General features: G+C 36.1%; 1 long non-coding RNA gene, 5 other non-coding genes and 1 pseudogene across 6 annotated transcripts; all 7 read left to right on the plus strand.

Moving 5' to 3' along the window:
- Positions 1-20602: 20602 nt before the first annotated feature.
- Positions 20603-22593, plus strand: LOC113290133. Its single transcript, XR_003331424.1, has 2 exons — positions 20603-20754; positions 21825-22593. It is a non-coding gene; the product is annotated as an uncharacterized LOC113290133 (long non-coding RNA).
- LOC113292285 lies at positions 20790-20874 on the plus strand (annotated as a pseudogene).
- On the plus strand, positions 20955-21038 carry LOC113292227. The gene has a single exon (XR_003331723.1). It is a non-coding gene; the product is annotated as a small nucleolar RNA Z195/SNORD33/SNORD32 family (small nucleolar RNA).
- LOC113292228 lies at positions 21121-21205 on the plus strand. The gene has a single exon (XR_003331724.1). It is a non-coding gene; the product is annotated as a small nucleolar RNA Z196/R39/R59 family (small nucleolar RNA).
- LOC113292284 lies at positions 21482-21564 on the plus strand. Its single transcript, XR_003331769.1, has one exon. It is a non-coding gene; the product is annotated as a small nucleolar RNA U31b (small nucleolar RNA).
- LOC113292226 lies at positions 21663-21741 on the plus strand. The gene has a single exon (XR_003331722.1). It is a non-coding gene; the product is annotated as a small nucleolar RNA Z195/SNORD33/SNORD32 family (small nucleolar RNA).
- On the plus strand, positions 22187-22312 carry LOC113292277. The gene has a single exon (XR_003331763.1). It is a non-coding gene; the product is annotated as a small nucleolar RNA snoR80 (small nucleolar RNA).
- Positions 22594-23251: the final 658 nt, after the last annotated feature.

The raw sequence follows: 23251 nt of genomic DNA on the forward strand, positions 1-23251 counted from the left end.
TTGAAAGTTTATCTCTTGATGTTGAGTTATACCTCTAGAAAGAACAAGAATCTCTTGGCAAGCTAAATCAAGTTATGATGAATAATATTCATGTTGAGGTTGATCTTGATTTACTAATCAGTAAATGCAATGCTTTTCCCTTGGGTAACCCAATTAGTTGTAGCTAACTAAACGTATTACAAGAGGAGTTTAAATCTCAGTCTTCTGATTGTATCACCTCAAAGCATGAATCAGTTCATTGGTCAATTCCTGATACATCTTCTCAAAATAATGGTAATGCCTCCTTTTGTGAGAAAATCAGGATGTCTCTTTTTATCAAAAGAGTTTCCCTGTGCAGTACTGAACATTATCCGTAAAGAATGTGTATTATAAGTTGTAAATGAAGAAATTAGGAACACAAATTATCTTGTGCTTTTAAGTTCTTTGAAAAACTTGTAAAAACAGTCCCTTGGTTTTCTCTCAATATTGTAAGATGTAAGAGTTGTTGGAAAGAAACTCTCTCTTGGTGGTGTGGTGTGCAAGATTGTTTTTTTTCTCTTGTTTTCACAATGATTTGCTTGTTAAAGAATTATTGAGCTTTGCTCCAATCTTCTTTATAGATTGTTTAATAACAATCCATAAAACAAACGAGCCCTTGCCGCACACGTACAGTTCACTTACCCTGAACTCGTAACCTTTACGTGTTTAAATCGCGTTCCAGAATGTGTTTAGCCGATTCATATACCACCATTTGACATATAAGAGAGGAAGAGCTCACCTCGTCATTTCACCTCCTCTTCCCTACAGTTCCAGTACGAAAGAGAAAACCCAAGAGTTCGAGAACTCTCAATCATCATAACCTCAATTCTTAATCCTTTTGGGTGTTCTTGATATCTTTGTGCTTGCAACAGGAAATTGTTCAATAGGCTTGTCTTTATTTATTCATATTCTCTAGCTCCAGATCTTCACCATTAACGACAGTTCATGTTCCCGGTAAGTTCTTCATTATTTTTGGATTCTCTTTAGTTTTAACGGCTCCTAGGAAAAGATTGAATCGTGGTGAGAGTTCAGGTGCTAATGTTAATTCAAGTAGAAGGGTAGTTTATAGTGATGATGAATATGATGATGATGATATTGGTGTAGAGGTTCAACAACGTTATTTTGATGCTAGCTGTCAAATTAGTTTTACCAACATTTCTGCTAGGGACAAATATAATAAACTCTTTAGTGGTCATTTTGTCATGGAGAGGGAATATGATCGGTCGGTTCAAGAACCAGATTTTCATATGTTCATGAACCAGTTTGAGTGGGTAATACTCATAAGGGTTTGGGGGAATCATATCCTGAAATGACCTGTGAATTTTATGCTAATCTTCATGCACCCAACAAGACCAATTGACGTTTTAAGACTATGGTCAAAGGAACAATTTTTGAGGTTAACCGTAGTGTTATAGATGAGTTATTAAACTTGCCTCTACATCATACATTTGTTGTTCCTCAACCAGAAGGTCGAAGACCAAATAAGAATCAGTTGTTTGAACTGCTCTTAGGAAAGAATGTGCCATGGACAGAAAGCAAACTTCCTGTGGACAATATAAGCTTTCATTTGAATATTTTTGGTAAGATGGACGTGGCTAACTTAATTCCCAATACGTTCGACAAAAATCTCTGGAGCAGAATTCTGGCTGAGTTGGTTTACCATCTTGTTTCTGGTGAAGAGGTTGATTTTTGTGGATTAATTGTTCGTAAAATGATACATATGGTCTCATAGAAGAAAACCCCTGGTTTTCCATGCCTCATCAGCCGAATTTGTAGTCAATTTAATATTGCTCAGCTTGGAACTTGTGTTGGTACTCCATATCCCTCGAGCCAGACGCACATTAACAAGATGAAGAAACCTGCCAATTCCGAAGTTGCTCTTCTTCTACAAAGGAATGAGTGCTTGGAGAGACAGTTGGCTTATGCTGTGACGGTTCATCCAGACCTAGCTGAACCAATATCTAAGATTGCCGAGGATTATTATCGCAATCTGGATTAGTGTCCTTTTCTTCAGATTGTTATGTCAATTTCAGACCATTTCTTATGACTTTTATGTTGAACTTATTAAAACTGTTATTTTTAGTGGTTGTAATAACTTAAATGGTATTTTAACCTTGAAAGATTTTATCTTTCAATTAAACTGCTAAATGTGTTAAATCCTTAAGAAGTTTAGCTGAATATATGTCAAAAGTTAAGTCTATTGTGTCATTATGCAAATAGTGATGGAAAATAGAATGAACTTTTGAATTGCAAAGATTAAGTATGTGGTATCACTATGCAAATATTGATGAAATATAGAATTAATCTTTGAATATTCCACAATATTGATCTTTCGCTGATCCACTTCTATGTGAAAGTATTGTATGGCCCCGTAAGTTCTCTTATGTTGAGCATTTTTGATCAAATTAATCATGGGTCCTCTTGTGGTTAATTTAATTGAGTTTTCTGGATACAAATTCATGTTTCATGTGATTTGTTAATATCCAAAAAAATCCTTCTTTTCATGCAAAAGTAAGGTCGATCTTGTTGTTCTTTCAGGGATGACATTCTATGGGGGAGAGTTCTTAATTGAACTTGTGCTTAATTGCCAAATCTTTGTGGGGAGTGCGGCTGTGGAATATTGTAGAAGTTTTTTTTGTATCTTTATAAACCGCTTGATGAATACACCAAGTTTCGACTACGTGAAAATCATCGAAACAAAGTTGATATGTTTTCTTTTAGTCATGAAGTGTCTCTATAAGAATTTCATTTTGATCCCGTTAATTTTCGTACATTTTCCAATTTATATTGACAAAAAGGGGGAGAATTATTTTGTAGTTCACACTACATACATATGGTTTACAGATTATTTTGTAAGGGGGGGTGATTTTCATTGTGAGATTAATTATTGACTAAGGGGGGGTGATACATATCACCGTAGTATTATTGTCAAAGTTGTGATACAATTGAACTTTGATGATGCGTAATAATACTATGACATTGTATAACAATAATTGAGAACATTTGTTTTCTTATTGTTATGGCTACGGATCTTCAACAACTATGATGCTGAGTTGAACACGTTCAGAATCACTGGAGTACTTGGAAGTGACGAAGATTTCGAGTAATGTTGAAGAACCAAGGAAATCAAGCATTTGGATGAGAAGCTACAAAGTTTATTTATTTTGTAATCCTTATGTATTAATAGTTTTGTCACTAAAATTGACAAAGGGGAAGATTGTTAGAGCACTGCTCGGTCGAACTCACAAGCGTTGATATCTCAAACTTGTTTGTCAAGTTTAGTTTCCAAAACTATAAGTCTTGATTTCTAGTCTACTTATAGATATGCCTCGGATTAGGATAAAATGTCTAGTTGAGCTTTAGACTTCACGACGTTCATCGATTGAAGACGAAGAACTATTAAGGAGATCTTATGGAACTTCATCACCAAAAGGTATGTGGAGACTTGAGCTCATCTATCACTCAGAAGTCTATTTTTATTCTATCTCCTTTTGAGACAAAAGTCGTACAGCTGTATATATTTTATACACATTTGATATTTTGAGCGGAGTTTAACTCGCTTACATATTTCTCGAAATATGTGTTAGTAAGCTTTCGCTTTAACCAAGTTCATATTTATTCTTGACGAAAGTCAAAAGATGAGCATGTCAAAATCGCCTGGTAACATCTTACATGATTTTTATGAGACAGACATTTGATGTAGACTCTGAATGTTTCGTATTGATCTATTGATCCTTAAAAATTGCTTTGAAGCTAATAGTTAGTGTGAGATAGCTATTCCCGTCTTCCAATGATGTTTCAATGATTAATATGGAGTTTAGAACGATTAACCATTGATTGGATAAAGCACAATATGCGTACTTGTATGCTAACCGTTGCAAATTATTCAAATCCCGGGAACCATAGTATGCATACCCGTATGCGTACTGGTTTGATAGTTGAAGTCCGGGAACTTGGTATGCATACCAGTATGCATACCGGCTGAAAGTTCAAGTCCGGGAATTCAACTGAGTTTGGTCATGTACGACAGTATGCGTACTCGTTCGCATATTGGCGAACCCATACCAAGTCCAGAATTCTAAGTATTCGTACCCATTTGCATACTTGAGTGGGTTAAGTTTTCAAATCAGTTTGTTCATGAACAAATACATTTATATATTAAGGAATGCAATCTTTTGCAAACCTTGGCTATAATGTTCATGAATTGATTCAAGTGAATCAAAATCGATTTTGCCTCAATTGTGTCTTGTATACTTCTATGAGAATATAAACAATTGAACAACTCCATAACTAGTTTCATTTTAGTGATTTGAACTAGTTGTGATTAAGATAAACAAGGTTGATATGAAAGTGTTCATATGGCTAACTTTGGTTAACAATTGTTGAGCCAACCATGTGCACACGTTTGGATACGGTTACTCATACCTAAATGAATTCACATTTCATTTGTGTATAACAAGCTAAATTCGATCTAAAGATTGAAAGATATTAGCTTGACTCTAATCAGGATTTCATCTAATGGTGAATATTGAATGTTTTGTTACCAAGGTGGCATTGATTGCGAACCTTGATTTGAAGACTATATAAGGGAGAAATCTAGCAACTGGGAAACCTAATCCCCACACCTCATGTGTGATACTAGTTGCAACTAGAGTCGATTCTCCTTTAACCTAGGTTTTTCCTAAAACCATTATAGGTTAATGACTTAAAGACTTCATTGGGATTATGAAGCAAGACCCAACTATTTTCTATGTAGTTGTGTGTTCTGATCGTACTTTGTTATATCGTATTAGTATTATCTTCTCTAAGATTTGCTCGAGATTTAATCTCCGATAGGTAAGAAAAAAGTAGTCACAAACATCTTCGTCTCATCGTTTGTGATTCCACAATATCTTGTTTCGCTTCAATACGATTAAGATTATTGTGAGTTGATTGATATTACTAGGGTGTTCTTCGGGAATATAAGTCCGGTGTATCAGTTGGTTCATGTTCACCTTGATTTATCAAAAGAAGGAACAAAAACTCATAGGTATTTCTGTGGGAGACAGATTTATCTAATCAATAGAGTTTTCTGTGTGAGACAAATTTGTTTATCAAGTGTTCGACTTTCGGTTGTAGCAACTTTTAGTTGTGGGTGAGATAAGCTAAGGGAATCAAGTGCGCAATATCTAGCGTGGTTCAAGAGGCGTAAGGAGCGCAATTGTACCTTAATCAGTGTGAGATTGGTTAGGGCTCAACTACATTCCAGACCGAAGTTAACTTGTAGTAGGCTAGAGTCTGTAGCGGCTTAATACAATTTGGTGTTCAAATATGCACTAGGTCCCAGTGTTTTTCTTCATTTGCGGTTTCCTCAATAACAAAATTTCCGGTGTCTGTGTTATTTCTTTTACGCATTATATTTTTATATAATTGAAATATCACAGGTTGTGCTAGTTCAATCAATTAGTGAATCCAACCTTTGGTTGTTGATAGAAATTGATTGACGCTTGGCTATTGGTCTTTGGTACCATCCAAGTTATTTCTCATATTAATCCGGCTCACAGTTCGATTGCAGATTAATTTGAGAAATTGAGATATAACTCTTGGATGTATTTTTCTTGATTGAGTATGACTGTCTGGTTATTTCTCTTGAAAATATATTGGAGTTAGTCCATACAGATTGCCTAAACGAAATATTGGGTGTGGTTTTTAGAGCCCCGGTTTTCAGATCCCAAACTGAAATATTGAGAATCTTTTATTTAAGAATTTCGATTATATGTTTTTAATTTTCTAGCAATCAAAACATATCTCTTGGAAAATTATATTAGTTAAGTGCTAAACTAATACTAGATGTTTTCTAAAGAGAGATTTCAGAATTAAAGGTTGGATATTAGTTGAAAATATGAAAACCGAAATTAGGTAGTTATTGCATATCTTGATAAGATCCAGACAAACTTCATTCGTGTTGTTTATGGTGGAGCCGTCTATCCGGAGAGGAAAGCACGCTAATTAGGCGAAATCTCTTATGACCGCTCGTTTAAAGACTTATATGGGATCAAGAAGCTCAACGAGTACCGTTGGTGGGAACTAGATAATTGCATTGTTATTTTAGTTTTCGATTATTGATTTGGTTGACTAACGGTTGTTGAAACTTTGATTGCACGTAGTTTGATTATTCTTGAGAGCCTTCTCTTCAGACATAAGGTCATTCAAACTAGATCAAAGTATTGGCGGGATCTTCAGAATTGTTTTTATATTTGAAGACAACTTATGATCATCCATTGTTAACAGACTCCGTTTTGTGTGTGATTAATCATAAGTGGATTCAATTTGTGTTGTACGGGTATAATAGAAGGAAATTGAAGATTTGAAGACAAGAATATTTTCTTATTGGTTTTCGTATCTCATGATTTGTGCACACATATTGATCAGTTGGGATCCAATTAATATTGATTTATCTTTGATAGATTTGACCGAATAGTCGTTTAGATCGACAACTATCATTTGGTGGTATTCTTCATTATCAGAATCTGATAGTTGTGAATCTAGATCTGATTTTCGGATTTGGATTGATCTTACCCTACAAAGGATTTTAATGCTTTAAAAGGAAGAGCGTTTGTCATAATTCAACGAATATTTTTTTAAAATATTATTGGAGTAGTTACCAAACAACTTTGTTCCTTTACTGTTTGGAAGACGATCAAAAGGACTTGAGTACTTAAGATTTTACATCGGTAAAGCAACTCAAGATAGTGATTTCTATCTTGGGATTCACATGCGTTGGTCAGACGGTTGTAGACGCAGGGATACCAAGTGAACTAAGTAACTAGGGATAGATTACTTCCACTCGAGGTTAGTGATATTTGACTTGAACTGTTTCATTCCCTAACATATATTTCAAGTCGTGCATATTTAAAACAAAACCACGAAGCATGAACACTCTAGATAGACATAGTATTAAGGAATACAATATGAAGTTTATTGCTTAACCATTAAACTTTGTAGATAAGATATCAACATAATAGTTTAAATTCTATTGTGATTATGTATGGGGTATGAGGTGAGGATTTCATCCTAGGAAACAATGTTTTACATGTGTTTTAAGGAAGTAAGTTCATAAACTTGTTTATGAATCGAAAAGGAAATCGCCAGGCGTTATTGGTATTGTTATTCATTGCATATCTTGTGAACAACCAATATGTGATATAGTATAACCGCTCATGACTTGTTTGTGTTCTTGGTAAAACTATTCACAAAGGCATGACTTATGTATTGGTATGACTTCTATTAGTGAAACCGATCTTAAGTAATCACCTGAGATGGTATGATCGAGTTTGTGATTTGTGTATGACCGAATCTGGGTAAAGGGGAACCCATCCTAGTAAGAGGTGCAACACATCACAAAAAGGAATTAATCCTTGTATGAGATGCAACATGTTTTTAGCAGAAAGGGGAACCGATCCTATGGACATGTGCAACACGTTTTTAGGCAAAGGGGAACTGATCCTATGGACATGTGCAACACATATAAGTTAGATACCATATATATGTGGGGAACCCGATCCTAGTACCTAGTCAACCGAATTTTGGAAAGCTAGTGTGACTATGCACAGTACTCACATGGAGGTAGAACCGAAACTTGTTTTGATAGAACCGTTAAACCCATGATTTGTGATTGAGTGTTCTTGATCAATCACATAGTTCTTAAAAGTCATATGAACCAATTCTAAACTTGTTTGGAAGTGTGAAAAATCGGTTTCAAGGGTGTAAGTATGAAAGAGGACTTATAAAGTAAGGATGTCGACATACTTTGAACACGTACAATAATGTTTATTTTTTATTGTTCAAAGTTATTCCTTAATAGCTAAAGGAGTAAAATCCCAGGATCGAAAGATAAATAAGTTAAGAATCTTTTATTTAAGGTTTTTAATATTATTTTAGGAAAATGAGAATTAGTAATGTGCATTTACTAGTTAAAGATTTTCCAAAGAGATTTTTGGTCAATATTTTGGACAGAGCATTTACAGGAATTGTGGAAACCGAATTTGAAATATATTGCATATCTTGAGAATATTTTCGGTTTTGGAAATTCCTTGGTGTCCAAACATCCTTGTCTATAAATACTTGAAGTTTGCATTTCTAGCAAACTAATCCTTTGTGACAGCAAACTTCCTCGGTTGTGTTGTTACTGGTGTAGCCACCTATTCGGAGAGGAAAGTAACCTAATTAGGCGAAATCTCTTACGACCGCTCAGTTTAAAGTCTTATTTGGGATTGAGAAGCTCTATTAGTATCGTTGGTGGGAAACTAGATAATTGCGGTTTATCTTGTGTTTTCCATTGATTTGATTGACTAACAGTGGTTGAACTTTGATTGCACCTAGTTTGTTTATGCTTGAGAATCTTCTGTTCTGATATAAGATTCACTCAAACTATATCGAAGTTTCGACAGGGATCTTTAGACTGTTTTTAGTTCTAAAGACGATCTTGTGATAATCCATTGTTAACATACTCTGTTGTGTGCTTGATTGATCACAAGAGATTCAAGTTGTTGTGTGCAGGTGTTTATTGAAGATCTAAGAAGATTTGAAGACAAATAAGATATTGAAGATTTCTAATTTGGGGTTCATAATCTTTAGTGTGCAAAATACTTGTTTCGGTATAGAGGATCCAACTATAATCGATTTATCCTTGTGGTAGATTGGATTGATTAGTTGTGTAGATCGGCATCAATACAATTCTTTGTGATTAAAAGTATTGATTGCAAAATCTTAAAAATTACCTTTGGTAGTTGAGAATAAGATAGATCTAAGAACCTGACGAAGGAGTTTATTTGAGATAAACAGAAGAGCCTTTGTCGAATTCACATTACTTGGTTGAAGAGAGTTGCTACCAAACAGATTTGTTGTTACTTTACTGTTCGGAATACGAACCAAAGGAATTGTTCCAAGTACGTGACTTATTCATAAGTTGGAGGCGTGAGAATACAGACGGAACTAGGTGAACTATAGGTTTAGTTGCTTGGTCTCAACTATCCGAAGTTGGTTTGATTTTGTATATCAACTTAATTCTGAGAGTATTCAAAACTGGACTAGGTCCCGGAGTTTTTATGCATTTACAGTTTCCTCGTTACCAAAATATTGATGTGTCATTTAATTTACTTCCGCATTATAAATTTTTTTATAATAATAAAGTAAATAACACTTGTATGTTAATCCTAATCACTTGAAATTGATCTTATAGTAAATTGATTTTGGACCGTAACTGTTATTAAGTGAATATCTTGAAGTGGTATTGTCTCGACTTTGTCTATAGACGATCACTTAAGATATAATACTTATAGGTTAAAATGAAAAGATTCTGGTGTACTTGGTTACCCTCGTCATTTGTCTGAAGTCAGATGGGACAGGTGGCGAGATGCAATTCGACGAAGTGCATAATGAAAGCGATGCTATGAAGGAGACCAACCAGACGAATTGACCAACGAGGATAAATACTAGCGAACATAAACCCTTCTGCAAATCAGGTACAATGAAGACCTGTGACGAGCGAAGCGAGCAAAATTATGAGCTGTCATCCACTATCTGTAATTTTCCAATAAATCAGGATGAAAATAGTGTAAAAAGGGTTGAGTTTTTAGGGTTCATAGTAGACTTATAAAGTGTTGTACTGTGAACAAACTTGTATTGATCTGAGAACTTGTAATCACCATCCATTCATAGTGAAATCAACCCCGTGGATGTAGGTTTTAACACATAACCACGTAAATCGTCTATGTTTTATTGCGTTGCTTCTTTATTTGTGAACTTTGACCTTATACTCGAATGATAACCTTGATAATAGTCTTAGGATTGTTCTTTGGATGTGTTGTAGTATTTCCTATAGTTACATGTTGAAATGCAAATAATTGTTTACGTGCCTGCGATGTCGAGTAGGACTAGAGAACTGTATGTAGGCATATATGTACTAACTTTGTTTCGTGGCACAAGTATGTGTAGTTAAATAAGAATATATGAACGAAATGAATTGTGTCAGTGTCTAGTGTTTCTTATGTTCTATGTCATACAAAGTGATAAAACATGTATTTATAATTTTATACTGTGTTATTATTGAACATGTTGGTTTACATTTTTTATAATTATTTGTAATTGCATAATTTTAGTGGTGAAGCATGACTCTCCATGAGCACATATTTTGATTGCCACATGTCAGTGCAGTTAGTACACACCTAACATATCTTCGGAACCGAATCCACGACAATTAATTTAAAATAAAAAGAGCATCTTGTACTATTTGCTCCTTGATATTCTAAAATGAGTGTGAAACCCTAAATTACTCTTCTTAATTGAGATTCTAAGTAGGTTTTCATCTGTGTAGTGGTAAAATACCTACAGAAACGTGGAATCATCTGAGAAGCACCAAATCATGTCTGTAAGTCCACCGAGATAAAATGAGAGCGAAGCACCAAATCATGTCTATAAGTCCAACATATTATTCAAGATATCTATCACTTCTATCTAAAAGTGTAGCACGTGGAAAGAAAAAAAGAAAATCAACAACCAAGTTTGAAAGGGAAGACCAAACATTTAATGTCACTAACAAGCACGTGTGAGGTGTGCCCCAAAATGGAGAAAACTTGCAAGACAATCCTTACTTCAGATACGAATAAGGAAGACATAGGGAGTAGTCATGAAGAATATCGGGAATAACGCACTAAGGATTCGGGTCACACCTCTCGACGAGAATACAACTCACGTATATCTGTCTAATATCGTAACTTAGTTGTTTTACTAGGCTAAACCATAAAGGAAACTAAGTTCTGTAAGTTCTCGAGAGAGAATAAACTATTATGAGAAGTACTCTTAAGAGTCATAAATTATCCCTAGTTACTTTGTTATCATCATACACATAAGAACAAGTATTTCACCCCGATGGACATTGGTATTCATCAATACTTTATTTGTTCGTGAATGGTTGGATGTAAGAAATTTAGTTTTTAGCTACTACAATCTGTGTGTGGTTTCAGTGTTTTGGGTGTATAACTCGTATTGAGACAAGCTCTTTGAAGGGCTTGTAGTATATATTCTTTTTTATAACTTCAGTAAAACCTATATCAAAGCATATCCCATTTATATTATAATATATTTTATCACCAAATAAAGCCTATGGCTAGGTAAATCCCGTTTATATAAGAATATATTTGTTCTTGCATTTTATATCAGAAGTAGGGGTGAGCAACGGATGGGTGGATGCGCATTTGGTATTACCCGCATCTAAATGACGGGTTTGAGATTTTCACCCACCAGATGTGACATTCGTGGGTGAGTGAATGAAAGGGTTGAATATAGATGGATTTGCGGATATAAAAAATTATAAACGAAAATGGATAAATGTTGAACATGAGTAATATAACTTAGTCTTGAAACTTAGATTTCTAAACAACAAGCAATTAACATAATAAGAGTAACACAATGTCTTTCCAACAACCAAAATTATAATTTTTATTGATATAAACGCCTCCGATCAATGCAAAATTGATAGTTCTGCCGAATGCCATTGAGGATCTTCAATGCCTCAATAAAAAACTAACATATATATATATATTATCCACCAATTTTCCATAGTAACCTTCATATATGAAAATAATACTAACAAATTCTCAAGGTCCATGTTCAACGGATATGGGTGATATCCCACCAGTCTCCAACCCGTGAAAATAACTGGTTTCAAAAACTCACCTGCGTCCAATCTGCCGAGAAACAAATTGGGTGCCCACATGCCAAAATACAGATTAGTTTTGGATAAAATTCAGGTTTCGGTGTTTTTGCTCACCCGTAAGATTCAGGCCACCGAAGGTGCTTGCAGATAAACTGCATCGGCGCCAAATAATACGCACAAGTGAAGGAAAGTGGGTGAAAAGCAGTCTCTCGGTCCAACAGTAGGTGAAAAGGCTGTCTGCTTCAGGAATCCGACAGTTACATAAAATAATCTGGGCTGGAGTTCTCCTTCCCGTTTGAGCCCACGGCGAGTTCTAGCCCTAGTTTGGGGTTTCGGCGCCTCCTAAAATAGAACGATTTTTTGGGGACCATGGTTTTTTTGGGGGGACCATTGTTTTATAAGGCCATCTACCCTATACTTATAAGGGATGTCCTAAAGTGTAGACATTACTAATTTTCCCCTAACCCTAATTGAGATTATAACTAAACTAATAACTACCAAAATATAAAAAAGCCTAATCTAATCTATTAACAAAACCCAAAATCAGACTACCCTACCGCCGCACAAAGAAAAAAAAAAGTCTTCTTCTTCTTCTTCTTCTTCTTCTTCTTCCTTTCAACATCGTCTTCATTGATTAATCGTCGATTCATAAAAATTTCATCGTCGATTAATCAATCGACTATAAGAATGGTTCTTCGAAAGAAAACCAAAAGACTCCCAGGAACAGGTCCTCCATTAGGACATCTAGCAAATCAGCCAAGTGATTTTGAGATTCATAAAGAAGTGGAAGAGCCAAGTGAATCCATAATCCAGTATAATAGACGCAGTAAGAATCCTGATTCTTCCATGGGACCGATTCACAGGTATTTCCCGAGAAACCCATTTCTTTTAATTTTATTTAAATCGATTCAATTGATTAGAAATCATCAAAATAAGGTTCAAATTGAAGTTACAGTGCTTAGTTCGGTTAGAGCGTCTTTTATTGTTGCCCCAGTTTCTTAACCGAACTCCATGAAATGAAGAACACGAAGAACAGTTCGGTTTTATAGGATTGAAAACTAGGTTACCGAACTCGTGAGTTCGGTTGTTTCGCAAAAAAATTGTTGAACTGTCATGTAACCGAACTATAGCCATATTACCAAAAATAGGAAAAAAATCCATGTAACCGAACTGTTTGATTTTTCCCAAAATTTCTAGTACCCACACTACCGAACTCTATCACCTTTGTTCGGTTGTTTCGCATAAATGTTTAAAACTGCCATGTAACGGAACTGTACCCTTATTACAAAACAACAATTGGCCATGTAACCGAATTGTTCTTTTTTTCCCTATATGTTTAATACCCATATAACCGAACTTGTTCCAATATGTTCGGTTTGTTCGCAAAAAACTTTGACAAACCGAACTCTTGGCTATTTACATATATATGTGGAGTTCGGTTATCTCGAAAAAATAATTGAGTAACCGAACTCTACCCTGGAACACGATTTTTTTTTCTTGAGTTGGTTTTTTTTTTCGTGAATTATTCCTTATTTCTTTTGTTTTTTTGTTTAGTGGCAAAGGTAAGAAATCTAACCAACCATTACCGGAAGATTTGAGAACTCCCACGCCTAGAGTCCCAAAACATTTAGGTGCCGATAAGCGTGGAACCAAAAATGCTAAGTATGGAGGTGGGTCATTACCGTGTGTTGTCATCCAAGACGGTGTCAATAGAGATAATGTTGACAACGTAATCCAACAAGTTAATGAAGAGATCGTGGAAGAGATGAGCAGTCAAGAACATAATCAAGGTGGAGAATATGAACTAGCTCAAGGAGGAGGAAATGAGGGTGGCGATGATGAGGGTGAAAAAGATGAGGAAGGCGGAGACAAGGATGGAGATAAGGATGATGATGAATCAGAGGAGGGCTCGGATGAAGAGGAAGAAGAAGAGGAACAAGCAGACATAGTGGTAAAGAGACTTAGAAAGACGCCTAAAAAGCCTTGTGCTAGATATTCGTACATTCCTCATAAGGGTTTGTGTTTGCCGCCAAAGAATCCAACATATGGTACTCCAAGAGATGGCGGGGAGGTATTGATGGGCTACAAAAACTCATGGGCTGCCAAGATCTTTGCAACAAAGGTATGGTTCAATCTTAACCATCAAGATTTAGATTTCTCGGTCATTTTATTATATTTTGACATATATTGTTCTTTTCTATATATATTAGTATATAAGATATGATGTTGTTTTTTTAGGATCATAAAAATGTTGTTCGTGTTTTGAAACGTCAAAAGAACAAGGTATGGAATATAGAAAATGAGTGTGACGAGGTCCGCCTGGCGGTATTTGATTGTGTACTATGGAACGGGATACAACATGCGTACCAAAAATTTGATGCTGTCACCGTTACTTCATTTGCCGAGAGAGATTATCCAGAAACGGATACCTTTCATCTACCTTGTGGTGAGATGGCAATAACTCCGGATGATTGTTTTAGAATCACAACCCTACCAATTACAGGAACAAGTGTTCGAGATGGCTACGATCCCTCGATGAGTTATGAAGTTCTTGAAAAACTAATCGAAAGGTGTCTAGGATTGAGCGATAAAAAGGCACAATGTGAGTTTAAGCGATCTAACAAAGAGCCTAAGGAAGGTGATGAGTATAATGAGTTTGAGGAAGACCGCACGTACAAGAAGAAATTGAAAAAAATCAAGCTCAAAACCTTGTTTGATGAGTTTTCAGGGACGAAAGATTTGGTTGCTCAAGGAAAGTTGGTGATGACAGAGGAGAAGACTAAGCACCATGTGACTGCTTATTTGTTATATCAACTTGGAACCATCTTCTTCCCTGACACTTCAAGCCACGTGGTAAATGCTCATTACCTCCAGCTATTGGACCCCTTGGATGAGGTGAACAACTACTCTTGGGGCATTGCGGTTCTTTCATTCGTTCAAGTGGAACTCAGAAAAGCTTCGAGGCTTAGGAGTCTATATTTTGGAGGCTTATACACCCTTTTTCAGGTACCCCGTTAAATTATCGTTTGTGTGTTTGAATATATAAGTGAATGAATGTGTATTGTTACTAATCATATTGCGAATGTATTATTTTTTGCCTCTTCTCATAGGTTTGGGTGTACGGCCACTTCCCTAAACTGCAATTGTCTAATGCTCACACTCCTTGGCCTTATGGGAAGCCTACAGCTGGTAAATATGAATTTTTGAACTCACAGGAAAAGAATAAGGAAAAAAATGTGTTGCAGTTGAGGGAGACATTTGATAAGTTAATAGTGGAAGATGTGGTTTTCCATCCTTACAACATTGCATCAGATGAAGATGAGGAGGATGTTGATGTTATTGATTTCTCACCTGTTGCGGGTTATAATGGACCGTTGTTTCATCCTGGGGGTTGTACAATGTATAATCCTCTAAGAATACTTAAACAACTTTCTTGTGTCCAAAGTGTCCCACAAGTGGAAAACTTCAAGGTAAAGAAGGTCGGAACTAAGAACAGCGAGAAGAATTTCATCCCCAAATACGATCCTGCTCCATCAGTGGACCACTGGAAGAACTTTGGGGATTATCTTGTTCCAGTCAAAGAGTTACAAGATTCGTTTGATGAGACAAATGCCGCTGATGATGGATATATGGAATGGTATGAACATTTTTCTCATCTTCGTGTAATAAACAGTGTCCAACAAGCCCGTGTTGATAAAGCAAAAGCGACGGCAATGGAGAAAGAGGCTCAGAAGATTATGAAGCCTACCCCTATGTGTGGTGATGAGGCCTTGATCTTGTGGTATTCGGCGGTAAGATATTTACTCTTATTTTTGTTTTTCAAAATGTTATAAAGTATTGAAAAATAATAGTGACTTATGTTTTTGATGAGAAAAGGTGAAGGCAAGTGCTAAATTTTTGAAGAAATTGATGGCGAAAATCCGGAGTGGAGAGCCGATGGACACTCGAGAACAAACATACCTCTACAACCATGCTTAAATTAAAATTTTGGATTCAACACAAGTAGTTCGGTTTGATCGCAAATTTACAGTGTAACCGAATTCAGCGTTCGGTTATATCGCAAATGTCCAGTGTAACCGAACTCAAGGGTTGAATAAAAACGAAAACATGCCAAAACATCCAGAGTCAGGTTTGTTTAACAAGGAAAAAACGACATGTCACCAAACTGAACAGTCCGGTGACCTACAAAAAAATACGGTGTAACCGAACTCAGCGTTCGGTTTTATCGCAAATGTGCATTGTAACCGAACTCAGGGGTTGAACAAAAACTAAAACATGCCAAAACATCCAGATGCAGGTTCGGTTAACTAGGAAAAAACGTCAGATCACCGAACTGCGCAGTTCGGTGACCTGCAAAAAATACGTTGTAACCGAACTTTAATGTTCCAAAAAAATGACACTGTTCGGTTACCTGCAGAATTTTACCAGGTAACCGAACTCAAGCTTTGAGACAAATATGAAGATCATTTCCGCATCCTTAAAGACTTTTTCATAATGCGGTTTGGGTATTAAGTTCTTAGTAATTTCATTTTGGCAACGTCATGTATTTTCATTTCCTAACTTATGTCATGAACTAGTTCGATATTGTGTTGTAATCTCATTTCCTAACCGAACTTCTATAAAATGCATTGGGAAAAACAACAAAATATGAGCTAATAACACAAAAATAAGACCAAATACCAAAAAACACAATCTTTCATTCATATGATGATGTTCAAAAGCATACATATATTTTAGCCAAAGGTACATCTAATCATCCCCAAGGGAAACTGCATGTCCATGTATATTTTTGTTCGATTCCTCCAAAGCTTTCCACATCTCCATGTTATGTTCATACATAATGCACCAACCCAACATCGTGTCGGGGTTAAATCCATTCCAATAAGAGTATGCGCATATCAGAGGCAATGGACAATTGTCTTCTAACCGGAGGCCTACAAAATGGTTGTTGTTAACCAACGCAATCACCACTCTCCTGCGTCTAAGTTGCTCGACACATATGGTTGTTTTGGGAGTATAAGTGAAACTAGCACCTTTTGAGAAATAGTGAACCATACAATTGAATGCGTCGGCGATTAAGTGCCCACATATCGTCATGCCCATCCAATGATTCCTTGTGATTGGATTGCCCCCGTGGAGACGGATTTCATACCTAAGGAATTGCATGTTGAGGCTATCATCCCCATCAGACAACATTCTCTTGTGAAATTCCGGTTTTTCCTTTAGCTTCATCTTCATCCTATGACGAATATAAGTGATTTCATTATCATCATATAGTTTGGCACCTTGAGTGAAAGGCCCTAGTTGTTCCTTGACAACGTGGAAACCGCAATTACCATCCGGAGGGACATCATTGATGGATATGACATAATCTCTATTGTAAGGAGGTAGCTCTTCCAAGTACCTTTTATCAACATGAGCTGGTGTATCATCAATTTCCTTTTGCTTCACTTGACTTGGTTCCGACGGAGTGGGTTGAGAGCGTAACATCAGTCCTTTTTTCTTCATATTTCTTTCACTTGACTCGCCCTTTTGAATAATATTCCTTCCCATTTTCTTTGAATCTTTTTGGTACTTCGCCTCGGTATGCTCATGCCCACAAGGATCTCTAGTAAAAGGGGTCATTTCACTTTCCTTCTTAGCCAACACCTTTGCATATTCTCTAACTTGTTTTTTTGTTTCTTTGGTTTTTGGCCTACCTTTGCCCTTGCCTTTATCCGGTTCTTGCACATTCTCCGAAGTATGCGGAAAAATGATTGGCCGCATGTCATCCCAAAAGATTTGCCTTTCGAGTTTGTTCATGTTCCGGTACATTTCGATAACCTCTCTTCCCATTTCATTGTCACCAAACTCTTCACCGACATCGCCCTTTAGAGGAGGGACAAAACTTAATTGTTACCAATGTGGATCAATATCTCTTAAAGGGATTATGCCATGTTCATACTTAGCTATCATGTGGCGATAAGGGAGTCCTATAGACTTCATCATGTTACAAACACACACCTCGTCCGGCTTGGTTCCCCATATGTCAATAAAATTCACCTCAACCATTTTTCTTGGTGCAAGCATGTGAAACATTATAGTGGAGTCCCTTAAACAACCGAAGATCCGCCATTTTCTTGATGTTACCATCTTTGTCTATAATCTTTGTGTACTTCATGATGCGGCTTTTTTGGAACTTCTCTTTAATTCTCTCAATATCGCGTTTGAAGTAACTCTCCATTGCGTTAAACACAACCACAAAATTATCGACACATCCAAAGAGATTTTTCTTCAACCGGTGGTGAGACGATTCTACCAAACTTGTCGCTTGATTCCCAAAGTGTTTATAGTTGTTGGTAAAAGCATAAACGAAGCGCTCTTTGTGCGGTTCCAACCATTGCTCCACCACATACGTTATTATATCCTCCGAATATTCGGGGCTAGACCAATGTTCTCTAAATTCGGCAAGATTTAGATAATACTCTTCTTCGGTGAGAGACCAAGTCAATGCCTCCCATTCCCCGGAGAAGGCAACCCATTTAGCGTGATTTATGGCATATTGTTTATCGAATTCCTCTTTTGCATCCGCTTGTTCATCTTCCGGTAGCTTACTAATCTCTTCCAATCCTTTCCTCTTAGGTGGACAAAGTTGAGGCTTGCACCTATTCATCACATTGCACCATATATGAAATGTACAAAGCATATTATGTGCTAATGAGAAGACTTTCTCTATTGCGTTCATCAATGCTACGTCATTGTCCGTCACGATAACCCCGGGGATCTCATCATCTCGGTAGATCGCCTTCACTTGTTGTAGCGCCCAAGTGTAACTTGGTTCTTGCTCGTCCTTTAGAGAACAAAAAGCAATGGTAAACGGTGACTTCATCGACGTACGATCAACAATGGCATCTCGTATTTGTTTGTCTTATAGGTGCAATCCATTATAAGAACTTCATGGAATGATTGAGCCAATTGAACACTCTTCGGATGGGCAATGAAGAGATGAGTTATTTCTTCTTACGGACCTACCTTCTTTTGAATCGCGTAGCCTTTCTCTTGAGCCAAAAATAATAATTGTTGCATTACTTTTCTATCCTTCCATTCATTCCTTTTAATCGTCTCAATTGCATTGTAAATGGTGTACAAAGATGATACGTTACCCGGGTTATCTTGCTTTAATAAACGAAGCATTGTGGAAGGTGGAATACACAATTTCCTATACTCGGTTATTTTTTCCATTTCTCGAGGAGTGAGCCTTGCGGCCATTGCATGCCCTTCAAGATCATCCGGACGAGGGTGGTTATGACGAGCTACCACCTTATCCATAGCTAGAAACCATTTCGTCGTTAATTTGCTCTTGCTAAATACTAGCTTGAACGGACATTTGATTTTCTTTGAGCACGTTGTGTTCTTCCTCGTCGTCTTTCCTTTATACTCATAACCCTTCCTCTTGTGACTAACATCGGGATCTCCACTTCTCTCACAAACCATTTCAAAACGAGTGTTGCTTTCTTTTCCATTCAAAACCAAGACGCAATTGACTCTCTTGGCATGTTCTCTAGCCCAATTCTTCGCATCAATAGGTAAGTCAAATACCAACTCATTCGCATAGTGAGTAGATGTATCTTCGAACAACATACAATCGGAGAAGGTTGATCATGTATTGGTATAGGTTGTGATTCCATCTACAAGAAATGTAACAACATCAATGCAATCACAAATAAGTTCGGTCACATAATAATTTTATCGGGGAAACCGAACTCATCGTTCGGTTGGTTAAGCAAGTTGCAAAGCAACCGAACAAATAAAAGGAACCGAGTTCGGTAACATGTGAATTTTATCGCAACAACCGAACTAATAAAAGGAACAGAGTTCGGTTACTTTGTATTTTATGTAGATAACCAAACTAGACACTGGAACTTCAGATTTTTGTTTGTTTGTTAAGTTCGATTGGTTATGCTGTTAGGTTCAAGTTTGCGAAACAACCGAACTTATTAAACATAGTTCGGTTAGATAGTTGGTACATGCCGTTTGCGAACCAACCGAACTGTATACACTTGGTTAAACTTTATTTTTATGTAAAGTTCAGTTAGTTGCGAACCAACCGAACATAACACTGCATCTCAGAACTTCCATTAATGTGGAGTTCGGTAACTTGCGTGTTTGGATAAAGTAACCGAACTACATCTTCAAATGAGTTCGGTTACTTATTCATCTCACAGGGCAACCGAACTACACCTTCAGAACAGTTTGGTTACATGTTCTTCATATAATGTAACCGAACTGTGCAAAATCCAGTTCAAAAATTTATATTTTTGGGGAAGTTTTTACCAATTCAACATACATTATCTAAGTTTGGAGCATACCTGTTCACCCAAATACTCTTCCTCCGGTTGTGGTTGATAAAATCCATCATTTTCATCTTGAGTTTCATTTTGGGGAAGAATACAAACTCCATCTAAGAAATAAGCCAAATCCGGATCATTTTGAAGATTAACAAATATTCTAGGAGAGGATGGAGATGAAGAATCAGATGAGTTTTCATCACTTGAATACTCAAAGAAGGTGAATTGGAAAAAACTTTTATTTTCCATGTTTTTCTCCTTCATCTTCTTTAACTCTACTCTCACAATAATTCTACTCAACTAATAATAAACCCATCTTTTAATTTAATCTCACTAATTATTTTTAACTAAATCATTTCACTAATCATAATCTAAATTAATTAAGAGGATAAATTAAGTATTAAATAAATAACTAGATATGGGGTGACCTAGAATTACTTCTAATGTTTTTACCCAAAATAAAACCATGATCCAAAAAAACCATGGTCCCCCAAAAAAAAATTCGTTCCTAAAATACGTATCACCTCTCTTGAGTAGCCTATAAAACCTCAAAACCCTAAAACCTCTAGAGATAATATCAGAGCAGATGAGTCTCTCCCTCAATCTCTGTTTCTACTACTTTTCTTTTCCATGAAACCTCTAGAAAATCCTCATTATCCCTTCTAAAACTAAACATCTTCCACAGAACAGAAGTATGAGGTGAAGGAAAATGAGGTAAACTTTAGATCTCGTTTTGTTTAAGCTTTTTGGAACATGATGATCACTGATTGTCGCCCCAGTCTTACAAGCATATAATGCTTAATGGTGATTGACTATTTGTTATCGATCTGATTCCATATGTTTCATACTTTTCATGAGAAAAACCGATTTGATTTTTTATGTTAGATTTTTAGTTATTAGATCTGGTAAGGCGACAGAGAAGTGAAGATTTGTAACCCATTTTACTTTCTCTTAAACAGAATGATGATTATTTTACATGCACTACCATCTGATCTCCGTTATATACCAGATTAGTTCGGTTTCAATTTTGTTTTACTGGTTTTGAGCTTTTAGGGTTTCAATTTTCTGGTTCTTGATTTGTACAATCAGTGATGAATTATTGTCCAATTTCCTGAGTTATCAGTGATTATTCAACAAATATCACCATCTTTCGACTGAGGTTGTACATCTCACCAAGTTTTTGTTGTTTGATTTATGTTGTTTCTATAATTTTTTTTCTGTCCAGTTGTTTGTATAATTATTTGATTAAGGTTTCTAGTAATTGCCTGAGGTATCTGATGCTCTGACTAATTATAGCTGGGTGTCTCGTTTAGATGGCAAATATTGAATAATATTAAACAGGTCTTTGCGACACAGGGGATTCAAAAAATTGTTATCTACTTGTTACTAAATCCCTGCTTACATTTTGATTTTTATGATAGTATCTACTCTATTAGGACTCGAATATGATGATAGGTATTGTCGCCCCAGTCTTACATGCATCAATGATGCTAGATGGTGATTGACTACAACTTTTTCTGATTCAAAATTAAGTTTTTATGGATATTAGGTATTACCATTCCTTCTGGTCTCTAGAATGATTTCATATGTTTTCATGTTAGTTGATGCTATGTTATGATTTTGAGAGAAATGAAGATTTGTTACCCATCTATTCTGTACAAGGATGATGACTTTTTAACATGCACTACCATCTGATCTCTCTATTTCTAGGCCTTTTGTTTTGCTTAAAATTACATACGGGTTAACTTACATTTTTCCTAAATGAATTTATTGTATTTGCACAGCCTTTTCCTTGGATGATTTCTCTAGTAGGTGAGACATTTCTTGCGGTGATGACATTATTGTGGACAAGAAGTTTTTGATTGGGGCTCTTCACCCTAATTTGACGACAAACCCTTGGCTGTCTGAGCTCTTCTAGTCTCTTAATCTTTGTTTTTCAATTTAAAGGTTTAATTGATAGTCTACAGTGTATTGATAGTCTATGATTTACTTATTCTCTTCATCTTATACATCTTATACGACACCCTTTGTCCGAGTACCGGTAGTCTCTGTTCTTCAATATGTAGGTTTCTGTGTTTTCAATGATGGTCACAGAGTAATTGGTTCAAGTGATTAAGGTTAATTAGTTGATAAAACTGTACCCATTACCAATTCGGGAAGATTGACATTGGTTCTTCTTGAGATATTGGCTTGGGTTGCTATATCTAACATGTGGCCATTCTGATTCATGAGTTTTCAGTATCATGTTATCCGGGAAACTCCACACACATCCGTGAACTTGATAGCCCTTATTTTTTTCATTGAAGTCGTTCCCTAAGATGCTTGTTGATGCGGGTGCAGCTTGCTGTGGGATTGAGGTTGTTTAACCTGGATATTTTTCACATGTGTAACATTTTGTGTCCTGCTTCGAATTATGTAATGTAGCTCTGAGTGAAAATCTGAACCTTAGAAATATTTTTTTTTCACCTGGGTAACATTTTATGTCACTTGTAAACATTGTACGGTTACAAATAAAATATTGTAAAAATTATAGTGTATTTCGCCGAGAAATAAGACTAAATACCCGAGGAGAGGAATGATCCACGGGAGACCAAATACAAGTAGAGGGAATGGTTTATACAAGTAGAGGGAAGTAACTTCCCCTAATCAATCTCAGATGCAATTTTAAAGTTTAAAGCTTTTTCAAGCAATTTTAAAGATGAAGCTTTTTCAAGCAATTTTAAAGATGAAACATGAAAAAAGATACTTTAAGATTCTCTTAACAAAGAATGGGCAGTTTAAGGAATGTATGCTAAACTGCAAAACAATGAGACTAGTCAGACAATGCAATCTAATCAGAATACTTTCTGTTGCCTTTTGGACTGTTTTCTGTTAGAGAATAAAGATTTTTCTATGGATTAAATTTCAATCTGACCTCTGACAGTCTTTTCATGAGTTTATACTAACTGGATTGCAACGCCTAAACAAACCCATTATCTGTGTGAAGGTTTCTGCACATACATAAGTATATTAATATACGGCTTATTAAATTCTTTTTTTTAATAGAAAATTCTTTTTTTTAATAGAAATTTTGCATAACTGACCCCACATAACAACATCAGAATTTGAATGAACCCTGATTTTGGGCATACCAAAAACTTTCAAAGCATATAAAGGACTAGTCCTAACTTGGGTGACCTTATAAGGGGTACCCTATGGGTGGTTTAATTAC

This window comes from Papaver somniferum, chromosome 6, assembly GCF_003573695.1.
Source record: "Papaver somniferum cultivar HN1 chromosome 6, ASM357369v1, whole genome shotgun sequence".
NCBI classification, from domain to species: domain Eukaryota; kingdom Viridiplantae; phylum Streptophyta; class Magnoliopsida; order Ranunculales; family Papaveraceae; genus Papaver; species Papaver somniferum.